The sequence below is a fragment of the Watersipora subatra genome, chromosome 11 (genome assembly GCF_963576615.1).
Source record: "Watersipora subatra chromosome 11, tzWatSuba1.1, whole genome shotgun sequence".
NCBI lineage: Eukaryota > Metazoa > Bryozoa > Gymnolaemata > Cheilostomatida > Watersiporidae > Watersipora > Watersipora subatra.
Window position 1 is genome coordinate 21,001,587 of NC_088718.1, and position 23,011 is coordinate 21,024,597.

The window sequence follows — 23,011 nt, forward strand, 5'->3', positions numbered from 1 at the left end:
GCTTGTAATATTCTCACAATAAGCTAATTAGCTCAATTGGAGCATTTTTAGCATGTTTGGTTGAAATTGGAAATTTACATTTTTCACTTTTGTCAGACGTTTGTAATATTCTCACAATAAGCTAATTAGCTCAATTGGAGCATTTCTAGCATGTTTGGTTGAAATTGGAAATTTACATTTTCGCTTTTGTCATACAATTGCAATATTCTCACAATAAGCTAATTAGCTCAATTGGAGCATTTCTAGCATGTTTGGTTGAAATTGGAAGTTTACATTTTTCAGTTTTGTCAGACGTTTGTAATATTCTCACAATAAGCTAATTAGCTCAATTGGAGCATTTCTAGCATGTTTGGTTGAAATTGGAAATTTACATTTTTCACTTTTGTCAAACAATTGCAATATTCTCACAATAAGCTAATTAGCTCAATTGGAGCATTTCTAGCATGTTTGGTTGAAATTGGAAATTTACATTTTTCAGTTTTGTCAGACGTTTGTAATATTCTCACAATAAGCTAATTAGCTCAATTGGAGCATTTCTAGCATATTTAGTTGAAATTGGAAATTTACATTTTTCAGTTTTGTCAGACGTTTGTAATATTCTCACAATAAGCTAATTAGCTCAATTGGAGCATTTCTAGCATGTTTGGTTGAAATTGGAAATTTACATTTTTCAGTTTTGTCAGACGTTTGTAATATTCTCACAATAAGCTAATTAGCTCAATTGGAGCATTTCTAGCATGTTTGGTTGAAATTGGAAATTTACATTTTTCACTTTTGTCAGACAATTGCAATATTCTCACAATAAGCTAATTAGCTCAATTGGAACATTTCTAGCATGTTTGGTTGAAATCAGAAATTTACATTTTTTACTTTTGTCAGACGTTTGTAATATTCTCACAATAAGCTAATTAGCTCAATTGGAGCATTTCTAGCATGTTTGGTTGAAATTGGAAATTTACATTTTTCAGTTTTGTCAGACGTTTGTAATATTCTCACAATAAGCTAATTAGCTCAATTGGAGCATTTCTAGCATGTTTGGTTGAAATTGGAAATTTACATTTTTCACTTTTGTCAGACGTTTGTAATATTCTAACAATAAGCTAATTAGCTCAATTGGAGCATTTCTAGCATGTTTGGTTGAAATTGGAAATTTACATTTTTCAGTTTTGTCAGACAATTGCAATATTCTATCAATAAGCTAATTAGCTCAATTGGAGCATTTCTAGCATGTTTGGTTGAAATTGGAAATTTCTATTTTTCAGTTTTGTCAGACGTTTGTGATATTCTCACAATAAGCTAATTAGCTCAATTGGAGCATTTCTAGCTTGTTTGGTTGAAATTAGAAATTTACATTTTTCAGTTTGGTCAGACGTTTGTAATATTCTCACAATAAGCTAATTAGCTCAATTGGAGCATTTCTAGCATGTTTGGTTGAAATTGGAAATTTACATTTTTCAGTTTTGTCAGACGTTTGTAATATTCTCACAATAAGCTAATAAGCTCAATTTGAGCATTTCTAGCATGTTTGGTTGAAATTGGAAATTTACATTTTTCACTTTTGTCGGACGTTTGTAATATTCTCACAATAAGCTAATTAGCTCAATTGGAGCATTTCTAGCATGTTTGGTTGAAATTGGAAATTTACATTTTTCACTTTTGTCAGACGTTTGTAATATTCTCACAATAAGCTAATTAGCTCTATTGGAGCATTTCTAGCATGTTTGGTTGAAATTGGAAATTTACATTTTTCACTTTTGTCAGACAATTGCAATATTCTCACAATAAGCTAATTAGCTCAATTGGAGCATTTCTAGCATGTTTGGTTGAAATTGGAAATTTACATTTTTCAGTTTTTTCAGACGTTTGTAATATTCTCACAATAAGCTAATTAGCTCAATTGGAGCATTTCTAGCATGTTTGGTTGAAATTGGAAATTTACATTTTTCAGTTTTGTCAGACAATTGCAATATTCTATCAATAAGCTAATTAGCTCAATTGGAGCATTTCTAGCATGTTTGGTTGAAATTGGAAATTTACATTTTTCGCTTTTGTCAGACAATTGCAATATTCTCACAATAAGCTAATTAGCTCAATTGGAGCATTTCTAGCATGTTTGGTTGAAATTGGCATTTTACATTTTTCAGTTTTGTCAGACGTTTGTAATATTCTCACAATAAGCTAATTAGCTCAATTGGAGCTTTTCTAGCATGTTTGGTTGAAATTGTAAATTTACATTTTTCGCTTTTGTCAGACAATTGCAATATTCTCACAATAAGCTAATTAGCTCAATTGGAGCATTTGTAGCATGTTTGGTTGAAATTGGCAATTTACATTTTTCAGTTTTGTCAGACGTTTGTAACATTCTCACAATAAGCTAATTAGCTCAATTGGAGCATTTCTAGCATGTTTGGTTGAAATTGGCAATTTACATTTTTCAGTTTTGTCAGACGTTTGTAATATTCTCACAATAAGCTAATTAGCTCAATTGGAGCATTTCTAGCATGTTTGGTTGAAATTGGAAATTTACATTTTTCACTTTTGTCAAACAATTGCAATATTCTCACAATAAGCTAATTAGCTCAATTGGAGCATTTCTAGCATGTTTGGTTGAAATTGGAAGTTTACATTTTTCAGTTTTGTCAGACGTTTGTAATATTCTCACAATAAGCTAATTAGCTCAATTGGAGCATTTCTAGCATGTTTGGTTGAAATTGGAAATTTACATTTTTCACTTTTGTCAAACAATTGCAATATTCTCACAATAAGCTAATTAGCTCAATTGGAGCATTTCTAGCATATTTAGTTGAAATTGGAAATTTACATTTTTCAGTTTTGTCAGACGTTTGTAATATTCTCACAATAAGCTAATTAGCTCAATTGGAGCATTTCTAGCATGTTTGGTTGAAATTGGAAATTTACATTTTTCAGTTTTGTCAGACGTTTGTAATATTCTCACAATAAGCTAATTAGCTCAATTGGAGCATTTCTAGCATGTTTGGTTGAAATTGGAAATTTACATTTTTCACTTTTGTCAGACAATTGCAATATTCTCACAATAAGCTAATTAGCTCAATTGGAACATTTCTAGCATGTTTGGTTGAAATCAGAAATTTACATTTTTTACTTTTGTCAGACGTTTGTAATATTCTCACAATAAGCTAATTAGCTCAATTGGAGCATTTCTAGCATGTTTGGTTGAAATTGGAAATTTACATTTTTCAGTTTTGTCAGACGTTTGTAATATTCTCACAATAAGCTAATTAGCTCAATTGGAGCATTTCTAGCATGTTTGGTTGAAATTGGAAATTTACATTTTTCACTTTTGTCAGACGTTTGTAATATTCTAACAATAAGCTAATTAGCTCAATTGGAGCATTTCTAGCATGTTTGGTTGAAATTGGAAATTTACATTTTTCAGTTTTGTCAGACGTTTGTAATATTCTCACAATAAGCTAATTAGCTCAATTGGAGCATTTCTAGCATGTTTGGTTGAAATTGGAAATTTACATTTTTCACTTTTGTCAGACAATTGCGATATTCTCACAATAAGCTAATTAGCTCAATTGGAGCCTTTCTAGCATGTTTGGTTGAAATTGGAAATTTCTATTTTTCAGTTTTGTCAGACGTTTGTAATATTCTCACAATAAGCTAATTAGCTCAATTGGAGCCTTTCTAGCATGTTTGGTTGAAATTGGCATTTTACATTTTTCAGTTTTGTCAGACGTTTGTAATATTCTCACAATAAGTTAATTAGCTCAATTGGAGCATTTCTAGCATGTTTGGTTGAAATTGTAAAATTTACATTTTTCGCTTTTGTCAGACAATTGCAATATTCTCACAATAAGCTAATTAGCTCATTTGGAGCATTTGTAGCATGTTTGGTTGAAATTGGCAATTTACATTTTTCAGTTTTGTCAGACGTTTGTAACATTCTCACAATAAGCTAATTAGCTCAATTGGAGCATTTCTAGCATGTTTGGTTGAAATTGGAAATTTACATTTTTCGCTTTTGTCAGACAATTGCAATATTCTCACAATAAGCTAATTAGCTCAATTGGAGCATTTGTAGCATGTTTGGTTGAAATTGGCAATTTACATTTTTCAGTTTTGTCAGACGTTTGTAACATTCTCACAATAAGCTAATTAGCTCAATTGGAGCATTTCTAGCATGTTTGGTTGAAATTGGCAATTTACATTTTTCAGTTTTGTCAGACGTTTGTAATATTCTCACAATAAGCTAATTAGCTCAATTGGAGCATTTCTAGCATGTTTGGTTGAAATTGGAAATTTACATTTTTCACTTTTGTCAGACGTTTGTAATATTCTCACAATAAGCTAATTAGCTCAATTGGAGCATTTCTAGCATGTTTGGTTGAAATTGGAAATTTACATTTTCGCTTTTGTCATACAATTGCAATATTCTCACAATAAGCTAATTAGCTCAATTGGAGCATTTCTAGCATGTTTGGTTGAAATTGGAAGTTTACATTTTTCAGTTTTGTCAGACGTTTGTAATATTCTCACAATAAGCTAATTAGCTCAATTGGAGCATTTCTAGCATGTTTGGTTGAAATTGGAAATTTACATTTTTCAGTTTTGTCAGACGTTTGTAATATTCTCACAATAAGCTAATAAGCTCAATTTGAGCATTTCTAGCATGTTTGGTTGAAATTGGAAATTTACATTTTTCACTTTTGTCGGACGTTTGTAATATTCTCACAATAAGCAATTAGCTCAATTTGAGCATTTCTAGCATGTTTGGTTGAAATTGGAAATTTACATTTTTCACTTTTGTCAGACGTTTGTAATATTCTCACAATAAGCTAATTAGCTCAATTGGAGCATTTCTAGCATGTTTGGTTGAAATTGGAAATTTACATTTTTCACTTTTGTCAGACAATTGCAATATTCTCACAATAAGCTAATTAGCTCAATTGGAGCCTTTCTAGCATGTTTGGTTGAAATTGGAAATTTCTATTTTTCAGTTTTGTCAGACGTTTGTAATATTCTCACAATAAGCTAATTAGCTCAATTGGAGCATTTCTAGCATGTTTGGTTGAAATCAGAAATTTACATTTTTTACTTTTGTCAGACGTTTGTAATATTCTCACAATAAGCTAATTAGCTCAATTGGAGCATTTCTAGCATGTTTGGTTGAAATTGGAAATTTACATTTTTCACTTTTGTCAGACAATTGCAATATTCTCACAATAAGCTAATTAGCTCAATTGGAGCCTTTCTAGCATGTTTAGTTGAAATTGGAAATTTCTATTTTTCAGTTTTGTCAGACGTTTGTAATATTCTCACAATAAGCTAATTAGCTCAATTGGAGCATTTCTAGCATGTTTGGTTGAAATCAGAAATTTACATTTTTTACTTTTGTCAGACGTTTGTAATATTCTCACAATAAGCTAATTAGCTCAATTTGAGCATTTCTAGCATGTTTGGTTGAAATTGGAAATTTACATTTTTCACTTTTGTCAGACAATTGCAATATTCTCACAATAAGCTAATTAGCTCAATTGGAGCCTTTCTAGCATGTTTGGTTGAAATTGGAAATTTACATTTTTCAGTTTTGTCAGACGCTTGTAATATTCTCACAATAAGCTAATTAGCTCAATTGGAGCATTTCTAGCATGTTTGGTTGAAATTGGAAATTTACATTTTTCGCTTTTGTCAGACAATTGCAATATTCTCACAATAAGCTAATTAGCTCAATTGGAGCATTTCTAGCATGTTTGGTTGAAATTGGCATTTTACATTTTTCAGTTTTGTCAGACGTTTGTAATATTCTCACAATAAGCTAATTAGCTCAATTGGAGCATTTCTAGCATGTTTGGTTGAAATTGTAAATTTACATTTTTCGCTTTTGTCAGACAATTGCAATATTCTCACAATAAGCTAATTAGCTCAATTGGAGCATTTGTAGCATGTTTGGTTGAAATTGGCAATTTACATTTTTCACTTTTGTCAGACGTTTGTAACATTCTCACAATAAGCTAATTAGCTCAATTGGAGCATTTCTAGCATGTTTGGTTGAAATTGGCAATTTACATTTTTCAGTTTTGTCAGACGTTTGTAATATTCTCACAATAAGCTAATTAGCTCAATTGGAGCATTTCTAGCATGTTTGGTTGAAATTGGAAATTTACATTTTTCACTTTTGTCAAACAATTGCAATATTCTCACAATAAGCTAATTAGCTCAATTGGAGCATTTCTAGCATGTTTGGTTGAAATTGGAAGTTTACATTTTTCAGTTTTGTCAGACGTTTGTAATATTCTAACAATAAGCTAATTAGCTCAATTGGAGCATTTCTAGCATGTTTGGTTGAAATTGGAAATTTACATTTTTCACTTCTGTCAAACAATTGCAATATTCTCACAATAAGCTAATTAGCTCAATTGGAGCATTTCTAGCATATTTAGTTGAAATTGGAAATTTACATTTTTCAGTTTTGTCAGACGTTTGTAATATTCTCACAATAAGCTAATTAGCTCAATTGGAGCATTTCTAGCATGTTTGGTTGAAATTGGAAATTTACATTTTTCAGTTTTGTCAGACGTTTGTAATATTCTCACAATAAGCTAATTAGCTCAATTGGAGCATTTCTAGCATGTTTGGTTGAAATTGGAAATTTACATTTTTCACTTTTGTCAGACAATTGCAATATTCTCACAATAAGCTAATTAGCTCAATTGGAACATTTCTAGCATGTTTGGTTGAAATCAGAAATTTACATTTTTTACTTTTGTCAGACGTTTGTAATATTCTCACAATAAGCTAATTAGCTCAATTGGAGCATTTCTAGCATGTTTGGTTGAAATTGGAAATTTACATTTTTCAGTTTTGTCAGACGTTTGTAATATTCTCACAATAAGCTAATTAGCTCAATTGGAGCATTTCTAGCATGTTTGGTTGAAAATGGAAATTTACATTTTTCACTTTTGTCAGACGTTTGTAATATTCTAACAATAAGCTAATTAGCTCAATTGGAGCATTTCTAGCATGTTTGGTTGAAATTGGAAATTTACATTTTTCAGTTTTGTCAGACGTTTGTAATATTCTCACAATAAGCTAATTAGCTCAATTGGAGCATTTCTAGCATGTTTGGTTGAAATTGGAAATTTACATTTTTCACTTTTGTCAGACAATTGCAATATTCTCACAATAAGCTAATTAGCTCAATTGGAGCCTTTCTAGCATGTTTGGTTGAAATTGGAAATTTCTATTTTTCAGTTTTGTCAGACGTTTGTAATATTCTCACAATAAGCTAATTAGCTCAATTGGAGCCTTTCTAGCATGTTTGGTTGAAATTGGAAATTTACATTTTTCACTTTTGTCAGACAATTGCAATATTCTCACAATAAGCTAATTAGCTCAATTGGAGCCTTTCTAGCATGTTTGGTTGAAATTGGAAATTTCTATTTTTCAGTTTTGTCAGACGTTTGTAATATTCTCACAATAAGCTAATTAGCTCAATTGGAGCATTTCTAGCATGTTTGGTTGAAATTGGAAATTTACATTTTTTACTTTTGTCAGACGTTTGTAATATTCTCACAATAAGCTAATTAGCTCAATTGGAGCATTTCTAGCATGTTTGGTTGAAATTGGAAATTTACATTTTTCACTTTTGTCAGACAATTGCAATATTCTCACAATAAGCTAATTAGCTCAATTGGAGCCTTTCTAGCATGTTTAGTTGAAATTGGAAATTTCTATTTTTCAGTTTTGTCAGACGTTTGTAATATTCTCACAATAAGCTAATTAGCTCAATTGGAGCATTTCTAGCATGTTTGGTTGAAATCAGAAATTTACATTTTTTACTTTTGTCAGACGTTTGTAATATTCTCACAATAAGCTAATTAGCTCAATTTGAGCATTTCTAGCATGTTTGGTTGAAATTGGAAATTTACATTTTTCACTTTTGTCAGACAATTGCAATATTCTCACAATAAGCTAATTAGCTCAATTGGAGCCTTTCTAGCATGTTTGGTTGAAATTGGAAATTTACATTTTTCAGTTTTGTCAGACGCTTGTAATATTCTCACAATAAGCTAATTAGCTCAATTGGAGCATTTTTAGCATGTTTGGTTGAAATTGGAAATTTACATTTTTCACTTTTGTCAGACGTTTGTAATATTCTCACAATAAGCTAATTAGCTCAATTGGAGCATTTCTAGCATGTTTGGTTGAAATTGGAAATTTACATTTTCGCTTTTGTCATACAATTGCAATATTCTCACAATAAGCTAATTAGCTCAATTGGAGCATTTCTAGCATGTTTGGTTGAAATTGGAAGTTTACATTTTTCAGTTTTGTCAGACGTTTGTAATATTCTCACAATAAGCTAATTAGCTCAATTGGAGCATTTCTAGCATGTTTGGTTGAAATTGGAAATTTACATTTTTCACTTTTGTCAAACAATTGCCATATTCTCACAATAAGCTAATTAGCTCAATTGGAGCATTTCTAGCATGTTTGGTTGAAATTGGAAATTTACATTTTTCAGTTTTGTCAGACGTTTGTAATATTCTCACAATAAGCTAATTAGCTCAATTGGAGCATTTCTAGCATATTTAGTTGAAATTGGAAATTTACATTTTTCAGTTTTGTCAGACGTTTGTAATATTCTCACAATAAGCTAATTAGCTCAATTGGAGCATTTCTAGCATGTTTGGTTGAAATTGGAAATTTACATTTTTCAGTTTTGTCAGACGTTTGTAATATTCTCACAATAAGCTAATTAGCTCAATTGGAGCATTTCTAGCATGTTTGGTTGAAATTGGAAATTTACATTTTTCACTTTTGTCAGACAATTGCAATATTCTCACAATAAGCTAATTAGCTCAATTGGAACATTTCTAGCATGTTTGGTTGAAATCAGAAATTTACATTTTTTACTTTTGTCAGACGTTTGTAATATTCTCACAATAAGCTAATTAGTTCAATTGGAGCATTTCTAGCATGTTTGGTTGAAATTGGAAATTTACATTTTTCAGTTTTGTCAGACGTTTGTAATATTCTCACAATAAGCTAATTAGCTCAATTGGAGCATTTCTAGCATGTTTGGTTGAAATTGGAAATTTACATTTTTCACTTTTGTCAGACGTTTGTAATATTCTAACAATAAGCTAATTAGCTCAATTGGAGCATTTCTAGCATGTTTGGTTGAAATTGGAAATTTACATTTTTCAGTTTTGTCAGACAATTGCAATATTCTATCAATAAGCTAATTAGCTCAATTGGAGCATTTCTAGCATGTTTGGTTGAAATTGGAAATTTCTATTTTTCAGTTTTGTCAGACGTTTGTGATATTCTCACAATAAGCTAATTAGCTCAATTGGAGCATTTCTAGCTTGTTTGGTTGAAATTGGAAATTTACCTTTTTCAGTTTGGTCAGACGTTTGTAAATTTCTCACAATAAGCTAATTAGCTTAATTGGAGCATTTCTAGCATGTTTGGTTGAAATTGGAAATTTACATTTTTCAGTTTTGTCAGACGTTTGTAATATTCTCACAATAAGCTAATAAGCTCAATTTGAGCATTTCTAGCATGTTTGGTTGAAATTGGAAATTTACATTTTTCACTTTTGTCGGACGTTTGTAATATTCTCACAATAAGCTAATTAGCTCAATTGGAGCATTTCTAGCATGTTTGGTTGAAATTGGAAATTTACATTTTTCACTTTTGTCAGACGTTTGTAATATTCTCACAATAAGCTAATTAGCTCTATTGGAGCATTTCTAGCATGTTTGGTTGAAATTGGAAATTTACATTTTTCACTTTTGTCAGACAATTGCAATATTCTCACAATAAGCTAATTAGCTCAATTGGAGCATTTCTAGCATGTTTGGTTGAAATTGGAAATTTACATTTTTCAGTTTTTTCAGACGTTTGTAATATTCTCACAATAAGCTAATTAGCTCAATTGGAGCATTTCTAGCATGTTTGGTTGAAATTGGAAATTTACATTTTTCACTATTGTCAGACGTTTGTAATATTCTAACAATAAGCTAATTAGCTCAATTGGAGCATTTCTAGCATGTTTGGTTGAAATTGGAAATTTACATTTTTCACTTCTGTCAAACAATTGCAATATTCTCACAATAAGCTAATTAGCTCAATTGGAGCATTTCTAGCATATTTAGTTGAAATTGGAAATTTACATTTTTCAGTTTTGTCAGACGTTTGTAATATTCTCACAATAAGCTAATTAGCTCAATTGGAGCATTTCTAGCATGTTTGGTTGAAATTGGAAATTTACATTTTTCAGTTTTGTCAGACGTTTGTAATATTCTCACAATAAGCTAATTAGCTCAATTGGAGCATTTCTAGCATGTTTGGTTGAAATTGGAAATTTACATTTTTCACTTTTGTCAGACAATTGCAATATTCTCACAATAAGCTAATTAGCTCAATTGGAGCATTTCTAGCATGTTTGGTTGAAATCAGAAATTTACATTTTTTACTTTTGTCAGACGTTTGTAATATTCTCACAATAAGCTAATTAGCTCAATTGGAGCATTTCTAGCATGTTTGGTTGAAATTGGAAATTTACATTTTTCAGTTTTGTCAGACGTTTGTAATATTCTCACAATAAGCTAATTAGCTCAATTGGAGCATTTCTAGCATGTTTGGTTGAAATTGGAAATTTACATTTTTCACTTTTGTCAGACGTTTGTAATATTCTAACAATAAGCTAATTAGCTCAATTGGAGCATTTCTAGCATGTTTGGTTGAAATTGGAAATTTACATTTTTCAGTTTTGTCAGACGTTTGTAATATTCTCACATTAAGCTAATTAGCTCAATTGGAGCATTTCTAGCATGTTTGGTTGAAATTGGAAATTTACATTTTTCACTTTTGTCAGACAATTGCAATATTCTCACAATAAGCTAATTAGCTCAATTGGAGCCTTTCTAGCATGTTTGGTTGAAATTGGAAATTTCTATTTTTCAGTTTTGTCAGACGTTTGTAATATTCTCACAATAAGCTAATTAGCTCAATTGGAGCCTTTCTAGCATGTTTGGTTGAAATTGGAAATTTACATTTTTCACTTTTGTCAGACAATTGCAATATTCTCACAATAAGCTAATTAGCTCAATTGGAGCCTTTCTAGCATGTTTGGTTGAAATTGGAAATTTCTATTTTTCAGTTTTGTCAGACGTTTGTAATATTCTCACAATAAGCTAATTAGCTCAATTGGAGCATTTCTAGCATGTTTGGTTGAAATCAGAAATTTACATTTTTTACTTTTGTCAGACGTTTGTAATATTCTCACAATAAGCTAATTAGCTCAATTGGAGCATTTCTAGCATGTTTGGTTGAAATTGGAAATTTACATTTTTCACTTTTGTCAGACAATTGCAATATTCTCACAATAAGCTAATTAGCTCAATTGGAGCCTTTCTAGCATGTTTAGTTGAAATTGGAAATTTCTATTTTTCAGTTTTGTCAGACGTTTGTAATATTCTCACAATAAGCTAATTAGCTCAATTGGAGCATTTCTAGCATGTTTGGTTGAAATCAGAAATTTACATTTTTTACTTTTGTCAGACGTTTGTAATATTCTCACAATAAGCTAATTAGCTCAATTTGAGCATTTCTAGCATGTTTGGTTGAAATTGGAAATTTACATTTTTCACTTTTGTCAGACAATTGCAATATTCTCACAATAAGCTAATTAGCTCAATTGGAGCCTTTCTAGCATGTTTGGTTGAAATTGGAAATTTACATTTTTCAGTTTTGTCAGACGCTTGTAATATTCTCACAATAAGCTAATTAGCTCAATTGGAGCATTTTTAGCATGTTTGGTTGAAATTGGAAATTTACATTTTTCACTTTTGTCAGACGTTTGTAATATTCTCACAATAAGCTAATTAGCTCAATTGGAGCATTTCTAGCATGTTTGGTTGAAATTGGAAATTTACATTTTCGCTTTTGTCATACAATTGCAATATTCTCACAATAAGCTAATTAGCTCAATTGGAGCATTTCTAGCATGTTTGGTTGAAATTGGAAGTTTACATTTTTCAGTTTTGTCAGACGTTTGTAATATTCTCACAATAAGCTAATTAGCTCAATTGGAGCATTTCTAGCATGTTTGGTTGAAATTGGAAATTTACATTTTTCACTTTTGTCAAACAATTGCCATATTCTCACAATAAGCTAATTAGCTCAATTGGAGCATTTCTAGCATGTTTGGTTGAAATTGGAAATTTACATTTTTCAGTTTTGTCAGACGTTTGTAATATTCTCACAATAAGCTAATTAGCTCAATTGGAGCATTTCTAGCATATTTAGTTGAAATTGGAAATTTACATTTTTCACTTTTGTCAGACGTTTGTAATATTCTCACAATAAGCTAATTAGCTCAATTGGAGCATTTCTAGCATGTTTGGTTGAAATTGGAAATTTACATTTTTCAGTTTTGTCAGACGTTTGTAATATTCTCACAATAAGCTAATTAGCTCAATTGGAGCATTTCTAGCATGTTTGGTTGAAATTGGAAATTTACATTTTTCACTTTTGTCAGACAATTGCAATATTCTCACAATAAGCTAATTAGCTCAATTGGAACATTTCTAGCATGTTTGGTTGAAATCAGAAATTTACATTTTTTACTTTTGTCAGACGTTTGTAATATTCTCACAATAAGCTAATTAGTTCAATTGGAGCATTTCTAGCATGTTTGGTTGAAATTGGAAATTTACATTTTTCAGTTTTGTCAGACGTTTGTAATATTCTCACAATAAGCTAATTAGCTCAATTGGAGCATTTCTAGCATGTTTGGTTGAAATTGGAAATTTACATTTTTCACTTTTGTCAGACGTTTGTAATATTCTAACAATAAGCTAATTAGCTCAATTGGAGCATTTCTAGCATGTTTGGTTGAAATTGGAAATTTACATTTTTCAGTTTTGTCAGACAATTGCAATATTCTATCAATAAGCTAATTAGCTCAATTGGAGCATTTCTAGCATGTTTGGTTGAAATTGGAAATTTCTATTTTTCAGTTTTGTCAGACGTTTGTGATATTCTCACAATAAGCTAATTAGCTCAATTGGAGCATTTCTAGCTTGTTTGGTTGAAATTGGAAATTTACCTTTTTCAGTTTGGTCAGACGTTTGTAAATTTCTCACAATAAGCTAATTAGCTTAATTGGAGCATTTCTAGCATGTTTGGTTGAAATTGGAAATTTACATTTTTCAGTTTTGTCAGACGTTTGTAATATTCTCACAATAAGCTAATAAGCTCAATTTGAGCATTTCTAGCATGTTTGGTTGAAATTGGAAATTTACATTTTTCACTTTTGTCAGACGTTTGTAATATTCTCACAATAAGCTAATTAGCTCTATTGGAGCATTTCTAGCATGTTTGGTTGAAATTGGAAATTTACATTTTTCACTTTTGTCAGACAATTGCAATATTCTCACAATAAGCTAATTAGCTCAATTGGAGCATTTCTAGCATGTTTGGTTGAAATTGGAAATTTACATTTTTCAGTTTTTTCAGACGTTTGTAATATTCTCACAATAAGCTAATTAGCTCAATTGGAGCATTTCTAGCATGTTTGGTTGAAATTGGAAATTTACATTTTTCAGTTTTGTCAGACAATTGCAATATTCTATCAATAAGCTAATTAGCTCAATTGGAGCATTTCTAGCATGTTTGGTTGAAATTGGAAATTTACATTTTTCGCTTTTGTCAGACAATTGCAATATTCTCACAATAAGCTAATTAGCTCAATTGGAGCATTTCTAGCATGTTTGGTTGAAATTGGCATTTTACATTTTTCAGTTTTGTCAGACGTTTGTAATATTCTCACAATAAGCTAATTAGCTCAATTGGAGCATTTCTAGCATGTTTGGTTGAAATTGTAAATTTACATTTTTCGCTTTTGTCAGACAATTGCAATATTCTCACAATAAGCTAATTAGCTCAATTGGAGCATTTGTAGCATGTTTGGTTGAAATTGGCAATTTACATTTTTCAGTTTTGTCAGACGTTTGTAACATTCTCACAATAAGCTAATTAGCTCAATTGGAGCATTTCTAGCATGTTTGGTTGAAATTGGCAATTTACATTTTTCAGTTTTGTCAGACGTTTGTAATATTCTCACAATAAGCTAATTAGCTCAATTGGAGCATTTCTAGCATGTTTGGTTGAAATTGGAAATTTACATTTTTCACTTTTGTCAAACAATTGCAATATTCTCACAATAAGCTAATTAGCTCAATTGGAGCATTTCTAGCATGTTTGGTTGAAATTGGAAGTTTACATTTTTCAGTTTTGTCAGACGTTTGTAATATTCTCACAATAAGCTAATTAGCTCAATTGGAGCATTTCTAGCATGTTTGGTTGAAATTGGAAATTTACATTTTTCACTTTTGTCAAACAATTGCAATATTCTCACAATAAGCTAATTAGCTCAATTGGAGCATTTCTAGCATATTTAGTTGAAATTGGAAATTTACATTTTTCAGTTTTGTCAGACGTTTGTAATATTCTCACAATAAGCTAATTAGCTCAATTGGAGCATTTCTAGCATGTTTGGTTGAAATTGGAAATTTACATTTTTCAGTTTTGTCAGACGTTTGTAATATTCTCACAATAAGCTAATTAGCTCAATTGGAGCATTTCTAGCATGTTTGGTTGAAATTGGAAATTTACATTTTTCACTTTTGTCAGACAATTGCAATATTCTCACAATAAGCTAATTAGCTCAATTGGAACATTTCTAGCATGCTTGGTTGAAATCAGAAATTTACATTTTTTACTTTTGTCAGACGTTTGTAATATTCTCACAATAAGCTAATTAGCTCAATTGGAGCATTTCTAGCATGTTTGGTTGAAATTGGAAATTTACATTTTTCAGTTTTGTCAGACGTTTGTAATATTCTCACAATAAGCTAATTAGCTCAATTGGAGCATTTCTAGCATGTTTGGTTGAAATTGGAAATTTACATTTTTCACTTTTGTCAGACGTTTGTAATATTCTAACAATAAGCTAATTAGCTCAATTGGAGCATTTCTAGCATGTTTGGTTGAAATTGGAAATTTACATTTTTCAGTTTTGTCTGACAATTGCAATATTCTATCAATAAGCTAATTAGCTCAATTGGAGCATTTCTAGCATGTTTGGTTGAAATTGGAAATTTCTATTTTTCAGTTTTGTCAGACGTTTGTGATATTCTCACAATAAGCTAATTAGCTCAATTGGGGCATTTCTAGCTTGTTTGGTTGAAATTGGAAATTTACATTTTTCAGTTTGGTCAGACGTTTGTAATATTCTCACAATAAGCTAATTAGCTTAATTGGAGCATTTCTAGCATGTTTGGTTGAAATTGGAAATTTACATTTTTCAGTTTTGTCAGACGTTTGTAATATTCTCACAATAAGCTAATAAGCTCAATTTGAGCATTTCTAGCATGTTTGGTTGAAATTGGAAATTTACATTTTTCACTTTTGTCGGACGTTTGTAATATTCTCACAATAAGCTAATTAGCTCAATTGGAGCATTTCTAGCATGTTTGGTTGAAATTGGAAATTTACATTTTTCACTTTTGTCAGACGTTTGTAATATTCTCACAATAAGCTAATTAGCTCAATTGGAGCATTTCTAGCATGTTTGGTTGAAATTGGAAATTTACATTTTTCAGTTTTGTCAGACGTTTGTAATATTCTCACAATAAGCTAATTAGCTCAATTGGAGCATTTCTAGCATGTTTGGTTGAAATTGGAAATTTACATTTTTCACTTTTGTCAGACAATTGCAATATTCTCACAATAAGCTAATTAGCTCAATTGGAGCATTTGTAGCATGTTTGGTTGAAATTGGCAATTTACATTTTTCAGTTTTGTCAGACGTTTGTAACATTCTCACAATAAGCTAATTAGCTCAATTGGAGCATTTCTAGCATGTTTGGTTAAAATTGGCAATTTACATTTTTCAGTTTTGTCAGACGTTTGTAATATTCTCACAATAAGCTAATTAGCTCAATTGGAGCATTTCTAGCATGTTTGGTTGAAATTGGAAATTTACATTTTTCACTTTTGTCAGACGTTTGTAATATTCTCACAATAAGCTAATTAGCTCAATTGGAGCATTTCTAGCATGTTTGGTTGAAATTGGAAATTTACATTTTCGCTTTTGTCATACAATTGCAATATTCTCACAATAAGCTAATTAGCTCAATTGGAGCATTTCTAGCATGTTTGGTTGAAATTGGAAGTTTACATTTTTCAGTTTTGTCAGACGTTTGTAATATTCTCACAATAAGCTAATTAGCTCAATTGGAGCATTTCTAGCATGTTTGGTTGAAATTGGAAATTTACATTTTTCACTTTTGTCAAACAATTGCAATATTCTCACAATAAGCTAATTAGCTCAATTGGAGCATTTCTAGCATGTTTGGTTGAAATTGGAAATTTACATTTTTCAGTTTTGTCAGACGTTTGTAATATTCTCACAATAAGCTAATTAGCTCAATTGGAGCATTTCTAGCATATTTAGTTGAAATTGGAAATTTACATTTTTCAGTTTTGTCAGACGTTTGTAATATTCTCACAATAAGCTAATTAGCTCAATTGGAACATTTCTAGCATGTTTGGTTGAAATTGGAAATTTACATTTTTCAGTTTTGTCAGACGTTTGTAATATTCTCACAATAAGCTAATTAGCTCAATTGGAGCATTTCTAGCATGTTTGGTTGAAATTGGAAATTTACATTTTTCACTTTTGTCAGACAATTGCAATATTCTCACAATAAGCTAATTAGCTCAATTGGAACATTTCTAGCATGTTTGGTTGAAATTGGAAATTTACATTTTTCACTTTTGTCAGACAATTGCAATATTCTCACAATAAGCTAATTAGCTCAATTGGAGCATTTCTAGCATGTTTGGTTAAAATTGGAAATTTACATTTTTCAGTTTTGTCAGACGTTTGTAATATTCTCACAATAAGCTAATTAGCTCAATTGGAGCAATTCTAGCATGTTTGGTTGAAATCAGAAATTTACATTTTTTACTTTTGTCAGACGTTTGTAATATTCTAACAATAAGCTAATTAGCTCAATTGGAGCATTTCTAGCATGTTTGGTTGAAATTGGAAATTTACATTTTTCAGTTTTTTCAGACGTTTGTAATATTCTCACAATAAGCTAATTAGCTCAATTGGAGCATTTCTAGCATGTTTGGTTGAAATTGGAAATTTACATTTTTCACTTTTGTCAGACGTTTGTAATATTCTAACAATTAGCTAATTAGCTCAATTGGAGCATTTCTAGCATGTTTGGTTGAAATTGGAAATTTACATTTTTCAGTTTTGTCAGACAATTGCAATATTCTATCAATAAGCTAATTAGCTCAATTGGAGCATTTCTAGCATGTTTGGTTGAAATTTGAAATTTCTATTTTTCAGTTTTGTCAGACGTTTGTAATATTCTCACAATAAGCTAATTAGCTCAATTGGAGCATTTCTAGCTTGTTTGGTTGAAATTGGAAATTTACATTTTTCAGTTTGGTCAGACGTTTGTAATATTTTCACAATAAGCTAATTAGCTCAATTGGAGCAATTCTAGCATGTTTGGTTGAAATCAGAAATTTACATTTTTTACTTTTGTCAGACGTTTGTAATATTCTCACAATAAGCTAATTAGCTCAATTGGAGCATTTCTAGCATGTTTGGTTGAAATTGGAAATTTACATTTTTCAGTTTTGTCAGACGTTTGTAATATTCTCACAATAAGCTAATTAGCTCAATTGGAGCATTTCTAGCATGTTTGGTTGAAATTGGAAATTTACATTTTTCACTTTTGTCAGACGTTTGTAATATTCTAACAATAAGCTAATTAGCTCAATTGGAGCATTTCTAGCATGTTTGGTTGAAATTGGAAATTTACATTTTTCAGTTTTGTCAGACAATTGCAATATTCTATCAATAAGCTAATTAGCTCAATTGGAGCATTTCTAGCATGTTTGGTTGAAATTGGAAATTTCTATTTTTCAGTTTTGTCAGACGTTTGTAATATTCTCACAATAAGCTAATTAGCTCAATTGGAGCATTTCTAGCTTGTTTGGTTGAAATTGGAAATTTACATTTTTCAGTTTGGTCAGACGTTTGTAATATTCTCACAATAAGCTAATTAGCTCAATTGGAGCATTTCTAGCATGTTTGGTTGAAATTGGAAATTTACATTTTTCAGTTTTGTCAGACGTTTGTAATATTCTCACAATAAGCTAATTAGCTCAATTTGAGCATTTCTAGCATGTTTGGTTGAAATTGGAAATTTACATTTTTCACTTTTGTCGGACGTTTGTAATATTCTCACAATAAGCTAATTAGCTCAATTGGAGCATTTCTAGCATGTTTGGTTGAAATTGGAAATTTACATTTTTCACTTTTGTCAGACGTTTGTAATATTCTCACAATAAGCTAATTAGCTCAATTGGAGCATTTCTAGCATGTTTGGTTGAAATTGGAAATTTACATTTTTCACTTTTGTCAGACAATTGCAATATTCTCACAATAAGCTAATTAGCTCAATTGGAGCATTTCTAGCATGTTTGGTTGAAATTGGAAATTTCTATTTTTCAGTTTTGTCAGACGTTTGTAATATTCTCACAATAAGCTAATTAGCTCAATTGGAGCATTTCTAGCATGTTTGGTTGAAATCAGAAATTTACATTTTTTACTTTTGTCAGACGTTTATAATATTCTCACAATAAGCTAATTAGCTCAATTGGAGCATTTCTAGCATGTTTGGTTGAAATTGGAAATTTACATTTTTCACTTTTGTCAGACAATTGCAATATTCTCACAATAAGCTAATTAGCTCAATTGGAGCCTTTCTAGCATGTTTGGTTGAAATTGGAAATTTCTATTTTTCAGTTTTGTCAGACGTTTGTAATATTCTCACAATAAGCTAATTAGCTCAATTGGAGCATTTCTAGCATGTTTGGTTGAAATCAGAAATTTACATTTTTTACTTTTGTCAGACGTTTGTAATATTCTCACAATGAGCTAATTAGCTCAATTGGAGCATTTCTAGCATGTTTGGTTGAAATTGGAAATTTACATTTTTCGCTTTTGTCAGACAATTGCAATATTCTCGCAATAAGCTAATTAGCTCAATTGGAGCATTTCTAGCATGTTTGGTTGAAATTGGCAATTTACATTTTTCAGTTTTGTCAGACGTTTGTAATATTCTCACAATAAGCTAATTAGCTCAATTGGAACATTTCTAGCATGTTTGGTTGAAATTGGAAATTTACATTTTTCGCTTTTGTCAGACAATTGCAATATTCTCACAATAAGCTAATTAGCTCAATTGGAGCATTTCTAGCATGTTTGGTTGAAATTGGCAATTCACATTTTTCAGTTTTGTCAGACGTTTGTAATATTCTCACAATAAGCTAATTAGCTCAATTGGAGCATTTCTAGCATGTTTGGTTGAAATTGGAAATTTACATTTTTCACTTTTGTCAAACAATTGCAATATTCTCACAATAAGCTAATTAGCTCAATTGGAGCATTTCTAGCATGTTTGGTTGAAATTGGAAATTTACATTTTTCACTTTTGTCAGACGTTTGTAATATTCTCACAATAAGCTAATTAGCTCAATTGGAACATTTCTAGCATGTTTGGTTGAAATTGGAATTTTACATTTTTCACTTTTGTCAGACAATTGCAATATTCTCACAATAAGCTAATTAGCTCAATTGGAACATTTCTAGCATGTTTGGTTGAAATTGGAAATTTACATTTTTCACTTTTGTCAGACAATTGCAATATTCTCACAATAAGCTAATTAGCTCAAATGGAGCATTTCTAGCATGTTTGGTTGAAATTGGAAATTTACATTTTTCAGTTTTGTCAGACGTTTGTAATATTCTCACAATAAGCTAATTAGCTCAATTGGAGCAATTCTAGCATGTTTGGTTGAAATCAGAAATTTACATTTTTTACTTTTGTCAGACGTTTGTAATATTCTCACAATAAGCTAATTAGCTCAATTGGAGCATTTCTAGCATGTTTGGTTGAAATTGGAATTTTAACATTTTTCAGTTTTTTCAGACGTTTGTAATATTCTCACAATAAGCTAATTAGCTCAATTGGAGCATTTCTAGCATGTTTGGTTGAAATTGGAAATTTACATTTTTCACTTTTGTCAGACGTTTGTAATATTCTAACAATTAGCTAATTAGCTCAATTAGAGCATTTCTAGCATGTTTGGTTGAAATTGGAAATTTACATTTTTCAGTTTTGTCAGACAATTGCAATATTCTATCAATAAGCTAATTAGCTCAATTGGAGCATTTCTAGCATGTTTGGTTGAAATTGGAAATTTACATTTTTCAGTTTTGTCAGACAATTGCAATATTTTATCAATAAGCTAATTAGCTCAATTGGAGCATTTCTAGCTTGTTTGGTTGAAATTGGAAATTTACATTTTTCAGTTTAGTCAGACGTTTGTAATATTCTCACAATAAGCTAATTAGCTCAATTGGAGCATTTCTAGCATGTTTGGTTGAAATTGGAAATTTCTATTTTTCACTTTTGTCAGACGTTTGTAATATTCTCACGATAAGCTAATTAGCTCAATTGGAGCATTTCTAGCATGTTTGGTTGAAATTGGAAATTTACCTTTGTCACTTTTGTCAAACAATTGCGATATTCTCACAATAAGCTAATTAGCTCAATTGGAGCATTTCTAGCATGTTTGGTTGAAATTCAAAATTTAAATTTTCAGTTTTGTCAGACGTTTGTAAAATTCTTACAGTAGGCTTATTTGCGCAATTGGAGCATTTCTAGCATGTTTGGTTGAAATTGTAAATTTACATTTTTCGCTTTTGTCAGACAATTGCAATATTCTCACAATAAGCTAATTAGCTCAATTGGAGCATTTGTAGCATGTTTGGTTGAAATTGGCAATTTACATTTTTCAGTTTTGTCAGACGTTTGTAACATTCTCACAATAAGCTAATTAGCTCAATTGGAGCATTTCTAGCATGTTTGGTTGAAATTGGCAATTTACATTTTTCAGTTTTGTCAGACGTTTGTAATATTCTCACAATAAGCTAATTAGCTCAATTGGAGCATTTCTAGCATGTTTGGTTGAAATTGAAAATTTACATTTTTCACTTTTGTCAGACGTTTGTAATATTCTCACAATAAGCTAATTAGCTCAATTGGAGCATTTCTAGCATGTTTGGTTGAAATTGGAAATTTACATTTTCGCTTTTGTCATACAATTGCATTATTCTCACAATAAGCTAATTAGCTCAATTGGAGCATTTCTAGCATGTTTGGTTGAAATTGGAAGTTTACATTTTTCAGTTTTGTCAGACGTTTGTAATATTCTCACAATAAGCTAATTAGCTCAATTGGAGCATTTCTAGCATGTTTGGTTGAAATTGGAAATTTACATTTTTCACTTTTGTCAAACAATTGCAATATTCTCACAATAAGCTAATTAGCTCAATTGGAGCATTTCTAGCATGTTTGGTTGAAATTGGAAATTTACATTTTTCAGTTTTGTCAGACGTTTGTAATATTCTCACAATAAGCTAATTAGCTCAATTGGAGCATTTCTAGCATATTTAGTTGAAATTGGAAATTTACATTTTTCAGTTTTGTCAGACGTTTGTAATATTCTCACAATAAGCTAATTAGCTCAATTGGAACATTTCTAGCATGTTTGGTTGAAATTGGAAATTTACATTTTTCAGTTTTGTCAGACGTTTGTAATATTCTCACAATAAGCTAATTAGCTCAATTGGAGCATTTCTAGCATGTTTGGTTGAAATTGGAAATTTACATTTTTCACTTTTGTCATACAATTGCAATATTCTCACAATAAGCTAATTAGCTCAATTGGAACATTTCTAGCATGTTTGGTTGAAATTGGAAATTTACATTTTTCACTTTTGTCAGACAATTGCAATATTCTCACAATAAGCTAATTAGCTCAATTGGAGCATTTCTAGCATGTTTGGTTAAAATTGGAAATTTACATTTTTCAGTTTTGTCAGACGTTTGTAATATTCTCACAATAAGCTAATTAGCTCAATTGGAGCAATTCTAGCATGTTTGGTTGAAATCAGAAATTTACATTTTTTACTTTTGTCAGACGTTTGTAATATTCTAACAATAAGCTAATTAGCTCAATTGGAGCATTTCTAGCATGTTTGGTTGAAATTGGAAATTTACATTTTTCAGTTTTTTCAGACGTTTGTAATATTCTCACAATAAGCTAATTAGCTCAATTGGAGCATTTCTAGCATGTTTGGTTGAAATTGGAAATTTACATTTTTCACTTTTGTCAGACGTTTGTAATATTCTAACAATTAGCTAATTAGCTCAATTGGAGCATTTCTAGCATGTTTGGTTGAAATTGGAAATTTACATTTTTCAGTTTTGTCAGACAATTGCAATATTCTATCAATAAGCTAATTAGCTCAATTGGAGCATTTCTAGCATGTTTGGTTGAAATTTGAAATTTCTATTTTTCAGTCTTGTCAGACGTTTGTAATATTCTCACAATAAGCTAATTAGCTCAATTGGAGCATTTCTAGCTTGTTTGGTTGAAATTGGAAATTTACATTTTTCAGTTTGGTCAGACGTTTGTAATATTTTCACAATAAGCTAATTAGCTCAATTGGAGCATTTCTAGCATGTTTGGTTGAAATTGGAAATTTACATTTTTCAGTTTTGTCAGACGTTTGTAATATTCTCACAATAAGCTAATTAGCTCAATTTGAGCATTTCTAGCATGTTTGGTTGAAATTGGAAATTTACATTTTTCACTTTTGTGGGACGTTTGTAATATTCTCACAACAAGCTAATTAGCTCAATTGGAGCATTTCTAGCATGTTTGGTTGAAATTGAAAATTTACATTTTTCACCTTTGTCAGACAATTGCAATATTCTCACAATAAGCTAACTAGCTCAATTGGAGCATTTCTAGCATGTTTGGTTGAAATTGGAAATTTACATTTTTC